At 39.5% G+C, this 9631-nt stretch overlaps 1 long non-coding RNA gene across 3 annotated transcripts in view; it reads left to right on the forward strand.

Moving 5' to 3' along the window:
* LOC107182478 overlaps positions 1-2747 on the forward strand; it is a 24516-nt gene extending 21769 nt beyond the window's left edge. For all 3 annotated transcript variants that reach the window (XR_001513192.1, XR_001513191.1, XR_001513193.1), the window contains exon 3: positions 2190-2747. This is a non-coding gene — a long non-coding RNA (uncharacterized LOC107182478). The remainder of the gene's footprint in view (positions 1-2189) is intronic.
* The last annotated feature ends 6884 nt before the right edge of the window (positions 2748-9631 follow it).

The raw sequence follows: 9631 nt of genomic DNA on the forward strand, positions 1-9631 counted from the left end.
GAAGAGCACAAGAAACCATCAACAAAACATCAAGAAAGCCCACTGCATGGGAGAACATATTTGCCAATGTTATGACCAATAAGGGTTTAATCTTCAACATTTACAACTCATACAACTTAACAAAAGGAAGATAAACAACCCAATCAAAAAAAAAATGGGCAATGGACCTAAATAGATACTTTTCGAAAGAGGACATACCGAAGGCACAGAGACATAAGATAACATGCTCAAAGTCAGTAATCATCAGAGAGATGCAAAGTACATTCTTTTATTAAAGTGAATATCAATTGAAGCCTTCAGGGTGCTCAACTCCATGCCTTGTATGTAGTGAGGACTCAGAGGGTTAAATAGTAGCTATTGCTGTTATTATTGGATTCTGGTGTGTGACAGAATCAAGAGATGCCTGTTCTAAGTCTTAGAAGGCAGAATTCTCCTTAGACCTGAAATAAGAACCTTTTGATTCATAGATAAACACAAATGGATGTCAGCGTGTTAGGATTCATTGGAAATGAGATTATGCTTACTCCTTCCTCTGCTTAGATATGTAGTACATACTTCTTTTTAGAAAGGAAAGCACTTACCAGTTTCTCAGGGAAAGTTTTACTTCTGCTAACATTTGGTTCTAAAAGAAGTGTTCCACATGAGGCATTGCATGGGAGTGTTTCTATACTATATATTTTAAAAGAATATATGTCTATATCTATATAATTTTTGCAAAAACTAATTATTCTGTTCTACCCTGAAGTCCTGAAGAGCAGATAGCATACACTGCTATTTCCATTTTGATATGGGAGCAAGTTGGATTGATCTGGGACAGCTTGATTTTGTCAGATGAATGCTATTGTATTGGTATACTAGTATTTCTTCCACATTCCCCTGTTGGAGAGCCATTTAGAAATCAGCCATAGGCTTACTTAATCATATTTATTGATTGATTGGTTTACACAGTCATTCATGCAGTCATTTTCTGCTCTGTGCATTGCTGCTTTTCTCACCTGGTCCTTCAATGCTGGATACCGAGATTTTTTTCTTGCTCTAAGAGGCTGCAACAGTTACCAGTGGTGATGGCCATTTGTATGTACCTTTGAACCCCTTCTTCTCAGAGTATTTTATAGCCTATCTGCTGCTGTTGAGGTATGCGGCCACTTTTATTTGTTGCCTAAATATGGGTTGATCCTGCTATAGGGAATATCTGAGCAAAAGAGAAAATGGATCTGAAAAGCTGCGCATGCAAATCAGGTGATATGGATCTACGACCTGAATCCAAAGGCTCTGAAAGCTCTCATAACCTATTTAGTGGCAAAATCTGACTTGAACGAATCAGAATCTGTTTATATTCTTCATTTATCTCATTTAGTGTGGTGATTTATATTGCTGCAGAAGTATTACTGTGTTTGGGTATGGAGTGCTGAGATACTCTACTGGGAACATAAGGCATATATTACCTTTCTAAAATGTCAACATTTTTGAATTTCAAAACACATCTGGCCTTGGGGCATTTGAAAAGAGATGTGAACCTGTAGTATTTTTATTAGGGCCTCTAAGCCTTTTTCAATTGACAACCTTCCCTTGAGAGTCTCTCCTTGGCACCATCTTTTTATGATATGCAAATATGGGCCTCCCTTGCCTATCACGCAAGGAACATTTACTGAGTGCTGTATGTTGGACTTTGTACAAGGTATGGGGAAGAATAAGGCATTGGCCCTCCTTGCCCAGAGCTGGTCAGAGCCTCCCGATGGTGTGGATGGTGCTATAGTAGCAGCCAAGGAGTCCTGGATGTGATGTGATAATCACAGCCAGAAATTCCACCAAAATAGCAAAGGCAAATAAGTGTGGAAGAGAGTGTGATCAGGGGTCAGTTGTGCATTTGCTGTGGTCTTTGAAAAGGAAAGCCAGAGATGGGTCTGCAAGGTGCCAGTTTTTGAAGAGCATTATCCACAAAGCTAAACACTTGAGAATGTATCCTTTGGCAAGAAGGAGTCTTTAAACCTGGGAATGCATGATCGGTTGGGTTTATATTTTAGGAAGAACCCTCTTGACTTCATCTTAAATAGTCCCCTTCCCCCAAAAAAGTCATTGCAATAATCTGGGCCACAGGACATCTTACTAGTATCCTTAAATGATACCTTATATTGTATAGTGCTTTAGGGTTTATAAAATATTTCCCCCTGCCTTAATTTCTTTTGCAGTAACCCTGAGGGATGAGTAAGTAATAATTAAGAAAACAGGTTCAGAGAAGTGACTTGCCCAAGGTCACATCTAGCAAGTGGCTACACCAGCTCTCTTAATTCTACTTCGGGTACTGCTTGGACATCATATTTAAAAAATGAGACATATGTACTATTATTTGTAATACTTTAAACAATAAAATAAAATATTTTACCTCCAGGTAATGTATCCCACAGTTTTGTTATGTAGTTCTTTCATAGTTGTTCATATTTTATAATTTTTATTGACTTTATCTTAAATCTGCAGTACATTTAAGGGTATGTTTGTTTCCAATGTAATCACACTGTGGATAGAAAAGATGGTTTGTTCACTATACATTCTTTAAAATGTGTTGAGACTTGCTTTGCTAAAGTCGTCAATGTGTGCTTAAAAACGATATGCATTTTCTATTCAGATTCAGGCTTCCATGTACCTATACTGGACCAGGTTTCCTAAATTAGTTCTTCATCTCTTACATATCTTTCCTCTCTTTTTGTCTGTTTGACGGGTCAGGTCCTAATTAAAGTATGTTACAAATATTTTACTGTGAATATGAATTAATTAATTTCTCTTTATAATGAATCATGTTAAGGGCATACAAATTCAAGATTGTTATATATTCTTGATTAGATGTTGCTTTTATGATTATTCAAAAGAAAGCCTTTCAATATGCTCAGTTATTAAGCATACTTAAAGGTAATCTACCATCTGAATATCTTTTATGTTTGTTCCTACTGGTTAGCCTGCCACCCTTGAGGACTTCCAGTATTACATCTGATGTGCCTGTTGGTGCAAAAATAGACTCACACTAGGCACCACCAAGAATTTACTAAACTGTTTCCCTTTGCAAAGCCAGCACAGGCCATGAAGAAGGAACATTTATGAAAACAGAGAGAACATTGTTTTTCTAATTGTATATCATCATGTGTGCTTATTAGGTGTTTATATGTTTAAGACACTGCTCTAGGTGCTGTGGGGAATACCAACTGTTAAACAATGAGATTTAAATTTAAAACTTTATCATGAATTAAGCCTATTCTATCATATTCATATCCCACACACCAAATTTCTTGGCTTTTGCCACAAAATTTCTTTTTAATGTTTGGTGTTGAAATCAAAAGGTTTTTTGCACAAACTGATTAGAACTGTTAGGCTTACACATTTACTCTGCATTAATTTATACGGTGATTAGGTATAGCATGGCCTCTTTCCAAATGGGTATTTTAGACACAAGGACAGAAAAAAAATCACCAAATGGGTACACTTGATTATAAAAGAATGAAAGTTTTAGCTTGACTAAATGCCCACTACTATCACTTCACAAGTGAAAATTGTCTTGTAAATCATATTTAAATTGATAGCAAACTGTAAGGTTTTGTGGGAGCCTTGCTGAGTTAGCAGTGAAATTAATGAAGTAATCTTTTTCTTACATAATGGCATGTATTGCAATTTATGCTAGCAGTATTTCCTAAGCTGTCTAGGAGTTACAGAAAAGTCAAGTTCTAAATTATTCTGTCTTTAGAATCCATGTCAATTTAAAAGCATTTGCTGAGTTGACACAGTTCTGATATTCTTTCACTAACTTTGTATGAGAAAAGGTCTTGGAGCCCCAGAAGAAACTCTAGAGATCATTCAAACCTAAGGGCTAGACTGGGTTTGAATGGATTAGGAAACTGATCCCCATGGGTTCGAGTCCTTTCTTTAACTTATTAGTTATCAATTAATTATTATTGTTAACTTTTTAAATCTTCACCTGAGGATATGTTTTGAGAGAGGAAAGGAGAAAGAGAGACAGAGAGAGAGAGAAAGAGAGAGGAAGAGAAAGAGAGAAACATCTATCAGCTGCCTCCCACACCCACCACGACTGGGATTGAACCCACAACCTAGGTATGTGCTCTGACCAGGAATTGAACCTACAACCCCTTTGCATACAGGACAACACTTCAATCAACTGAATCACCTGGCCAGGACAATTAATTATTAATTAACTAGAAGTCCGGTGCACGAAATTTGTGCGGGGGGCGGGGGGGCGTCCCTCAATCCAACCTGCGCCTTCTCGCAGTCTGGGAGCCCTCAGGGGATGTCCGACTGACAGCTTAAGTGGAGTGGGCCTAAGCCGTTTGATCACCACCTAACCGCTCCCCTGCTGGCCTGATCACCCCCAATTACCCTGCCCTGCCAGCCCGATCACCCCCAACTGCTCTCCCCTGCCAACCTGATCACCCCCAACTGCCCTCCCCTGCCAGCCTGATTGCCCACAACTGCCCTCCCCTGCTGTGACCCGCCTCCTCTGCATGATGCAGCAGAGACTCCGGGACCAGCCTCCTCCACACCGCAGAGCCACGGGACCCCCAGGCCTCACTGCGTGGAGTGGCTGCCAGGCCCTGCCTCCGCTGTGCGCAAGGTCATCTTGTGGCAATGTTGCACGAGGGCATGATGCCACCTAGGCTTTTATTATATAGGATTGGACAAGTCTCTGAGCCTCTGGTTCTTTATTTGAAAAGTGATCCTTATGCTACTATTTTTCCAAGATTCTAAGACATACTTTTTGTTACTTTACATTTTAATATATCTGAAAACCAGATCTGTTTTACAGTGCATTATATGTTATTTTTCAATTTGTGGTGTGTGTTTTTTTTTCCCCCAGTGGTTCATAAAATAATGTTGCATCTTACAATCAGTGATTTCTTAGATTTGATGAAATATGTTAGTGTTTGCTTTACCACCTCCTGGGTTGTTGTCAGGATCAAACTAGATAATATGTTTGATAGAACATGACATCTGCATTAACAGATTAACAAGCAAAAGCATCTTTGGAAGTCCATTGACAATCTTTCTCCATTTATTTATTATGATGAAACTTTATTACTATGTGTCTTAAAAATTCATTGGGAAAAGGTGGAAAATGGAAATTGCAAATTGAGATGAATTAAGATATCAAATGTCTTTCTTGAATATTTTAAATAGACAAAGAATTTCAGTGGAGTCTTACAATTAACTTCCTGCAAGGTTTTTTTCTTTTCAAACAATACCTCAGTCATGTTGATTTTGTCTCCTCTTACTACCCCGCCCCAAAAGGAACTCCAAGAAAGGCCAGCTTTGAGTGGGAACAGATGGAGGGTGAGAAGATCATTAATTTCATTTAGGACAAATTGAATTTGAGATGAGTTTGAGGCATCCAAGTGAAGATGTTGAGTAGGCAGTTGAATTTGTGAGTCAGAGATAAAAATGTGGCATTTGGGGTATAGAGATGGTAAATGAAGGCTCATCTTGGATGAGATCACCTATGAAACAAATAGAGAAAGGATTGAAACTGGAAGTTGACAAGCCCCTTCAGTCAGAAAACCTGTTTTATTTGGCCTGTGTAGTGTTTTTAAAATATTTGAGTAAGTTGAAGTAGCATATTTATGGTTTTTTTTGGCAACCCTGAATATATTTTCTCTTTTTTATAACAGCACCCTAATTTCCTTTTAAGAAATTTCCTATCCTCTAATCTTAGACCTTGTGCTTCAAAATATTTTTATTGAGTCCATACATTTTTTAAAAATATATTTTTATTGATTTCAGAGAGTAAGGGAGGAGAGAGATAGAAACATCAATGATGAGAATCACTGATTGGCTGCCTCCTGCACACCCCCTACTGGGGATTGAGTCTGCAACCCAGGCATGTGTCCTTGACCAGAATCTAACCTGGGTCTGCAGGCTAACGCTCTTATCCACTGTGCCAAACCAGCTAGGGCAGACCTTGTGTTTTAGATTAAGCTCCACTCCTGACTCCAAATGCAGTGTGTGACCCAAGGTTGGCCAATCGTCCCCCGAGTAGCCTAGCAACAAATGGTTGGTTCAAGTTGGCCCAAATCAGAGGGAATTTTGAGACTGTGAGGGAGCTCCAGGAAGAGGATCTTTCCTGTTTTCTGTTAAAACCTGGCAGGATGTAGTCTGGAGGTGAGCAGCTGCCTTACTGTCGTAGGGTAGAGCATATTTGAGAATAGAGATGACAAAGGAGAAGTGGAATCCAGATAAAGAAACCGGTCCTGATCACATTGATTAAACCCAGTGGCAGCTGTACTCCTGAGCTTTTCAGTTACAAGAGCTAATGCATTCTCCTTTGGATGTAACCAAGATTTCTTTTATTTGTATCAGAAAGCAATCTTAATTGATGCAGTTGCCAAGATTTAAAAATTGTGAGTTTTCATCTATAACTTGGGGCCTCTGGCCTGTGCTAAATGACCATTGTCTCAGTAGGAGCATCTGCTCTCATTTTATTATAGTCTGTACCTTTCCCTATTGTCACCTTACCTGATCCAAAGGTCCATTGCCAGATATCCTGCTCTTCTGCTGTGTGTTGAGAGGGAAGTGAGAGTCAACTTTGCTTCACTTAATTGTATTCCTTGCTTGCCTCTAGTGCAGTGGTTCTCAACTTCCCTAATGCCGTGACTCTTTAATACAGTTCCTCATGTTATGGTGACCCCCAACCATAAAATTATTTTTGTTGCTACTTTATAACTGTAATTTTACTACTGTTATAAATCGTAATGTAAATATCTGATATGCAGGATGTATTTTCATTGTTACAAATCGAACATAATTAAAGCATAGCGATTAATTACAAAAACAATATGTAATTATATATGTGTTTTCTGATGGTCTTAAGTGACCCCTGTGAAAGGGTCGTTCGATCCCCAAAGGTCGCGACCCACAGGTTGAGAACCGCTGCTCTATGGGTAGTTGGGCTTTTGGACTGCTGATATACAGTGAAATAAAAAGTAGGTCTAGGTTTAAGCTTTGAGGAGCTCAAATCCTAAAGAACAGATAGAGGAGGAGGAGCCTGCATAGAGAAGGGAGGCACAGCAGGAGGGAGAAGGGTGTTGTAGAGGTCAAAGTAAGGAGGATTTCAGGGAGAAGATTGATCAGCATTGCCAAAAACAGTCATTAACATTGCCAAAGGTAAAGAATGGGAAAAATAAACTAGGTACTAGGTAGAGACATGTGAGATTAAAGGTAAGGCTTGAGGATATTGAAGTGTTGATGGGAAAGATCTGGTTGAAAAGAAAACGTTGATTGAATAAACAGGAGAGAAAAGGTAATTGGTTATGTAAGCCTGAGAAGGTATCTAAAGCCCACGTAGAGTGGTGAGCTTTGGATGAGAGAAGGGAAGAGGATGCAACAGGAGGGACGAAGCTGAAGGATGGTGGAGGTATAAATCTGATAACAGGTAATTTCTGTGTGAGGGTTCCATTTCTCTTTTAGGAGGCAAGATCACCTGAGAATGGGGTTGGTGCTGGTGGTGTGGATGTCAGAAGGGGTGGAAGTTTGAAAGTGAAGTAACAGTTGAGCAGAGAGAAAGAATAAGTCAATGAGAGAAATCTGATAGGATCAACCAGCATTGCAGAGTGCTCATTTGCAGTTGGTGCTCATGAAAGTAGAATGACACTATCTGCCTGCATGTGACTTTCTCCAGTGCCCAGGTAGGTGCTCAGTTGTAGAGAGCTACAGTAGGCATCACCTGGGGCTGGGGTTTAGCAGAAGGAGGACCAAAGGGTAAACAAGTTAAGTTTTGCATTTGGTAAGGGTGTTATGAAAAGAGTGTTAAGGAGATGATGGCTTTAGGAAACTAAACTGAATGGGATATGATATGAAATGCAACTTTTGATGAGGCCCTAGTAGTTGATCACAATGCGGGGCATTTTGATAAGGGAGGTGAAGCTGAGGATATTGTAATCAAAGGATGGGATGTTTGACTGGGTAGTAGGTGGCTCAGGTGTAGTGGAGGAAAGGGTCATTGGATGTGAGGCAGCAAGAGAATAGAGACCAGAGTGCTGATGCCTTTGGACATTTGGCTCACCCCTGCTGATTGCAGGATTCAGAGAAGATCATTTTGGTAAGGGTTCAGATGAGGTATCTGGATTTGTGGGGTTTTGGGGTTGTTGTTGTTTTTAATAAATAACAGGTTATCCATTTTTTCTAAACCTCCTTACCTTTAGTTTCAATGGGAATTCATCTGGGAGACTATATTTAAATGGTTTGGGGCCCACTTATTTGTGTGTTTTTTTGCATTATGTCCTGAGAGTGATATTATATCAGGCAAACTCTGTCTTTAATCACTTTGTGTTACGACAGAAAACGTAAATCGTTTAAACCACTTGAGTTCATAGAATGTTCAGTTGCTGTAATGGTTGGTGCCCTTTTTGTCTTATGTGGGTATGTTGCTTCTGAAGGTGACTGACAGTGCAGTAAAAACATTCGAGAGGAGGCCGGGTTTTCCTGAGTCCCTTGTGGCTCTGACCATGATGAGCTTTGAAGGGAGCGTAAGTAGGAAGCCATGTTAGAGGCATCTGCTGTCATTCGTCATATGTGTCATGCTTTGGCAGTAACAGAGGGAGAGCAAGCCCACCAGCTCAGAAAATACTTCTCTGAATGGTAAGGCATCTGAGCCAGCCTTCCTTATACTTGAGAAGGAAAATGGGTTAGAAAAGCTCACAAAGAAAATAAAGCATGTGGAATTTATAATAAACTGCTAAACCTGATCATCTAAAACATCTGAAGGTTGTGATAAAAATCCTCACCAAGTAATCAGGATGCAGAAATCTATAATCTGAAAAGAAGAAAGAAAGAAAAGAAAAAGGAATTCAAGCATGCAAGCTTTGAGATACAGCATCTTTTTGTTACTGATTCTGAAAAGATTAGACAAATGACAGAGCAGAGGGCAAGAGTGCCCATGTTTTCAGCTGAGGATGATGACAACAGATAGCGGGAGAAGTTCCCAAAACTCAAAGGTCTGCCCTGGAATGAAATGTTTTACAGCAGAGAGCAGTTCTGCTGCCCGCTAGCCACTCACTCTGCTCTCTGTCTCCTTATTCTCCCCTCAAAGAATCTGTTTATTCATCCCTACTTTTGCCTTTAATTTGCCCTGTCCTAATGCCTTCCTTCCCCTTTCTCTACATCTCATCCATTGTTCCTTGACAAAACCAAGTCAAAGTCCAACATGGTGCTAAATCTTTCCTATCTCTGACTCCTTGCATTTATTACTTGTACAATTTGGTAAGTTAGCTCTTTGATAGATTTATAGATTGCTAGGCAGTGAGAAACCTTGGATTTTCCCCCTCAAACTATTCCCAAGGCAAGAATCGCTTCACCCAACTCAAGGTTTAGAGTCTACAAGTTCCTTTAGACTCTGGGGTATTCTGGAATCTGAGACTTGGGATTTCCTGTCTGGGACTTGAGCCTTTAAGGATTATTTCATTTTCCTCTAATAAAGAGATTAAACAGTTGCTGATGATCATTGCCTGTCCTTGATACGTGATATTTTATACTATTCTTCCCAACCAATAGGTTAGGTCCTGCCTTGACAAAATTTTTTTTCTTGCTTTCAAAATAAATAAACCACCTGCTTTGTTCTTAGCATTTTTTTTTTTTTTTTTTA

This window comes from Myotis davidii, unplaced genomic scaffold, assembly GCF_000327345.1.
Source record: "Myotis davidii unplaced genomic scaffold, ASM32734v1 scaffold517, whole genome shotgun sequence".
NCBI classification, from domain to species: Eukaryota; Metazoa; Chordata; class Mammalia; order Chiroptera; family Vespertilionidae; genus Myotis; species Myotis davidii.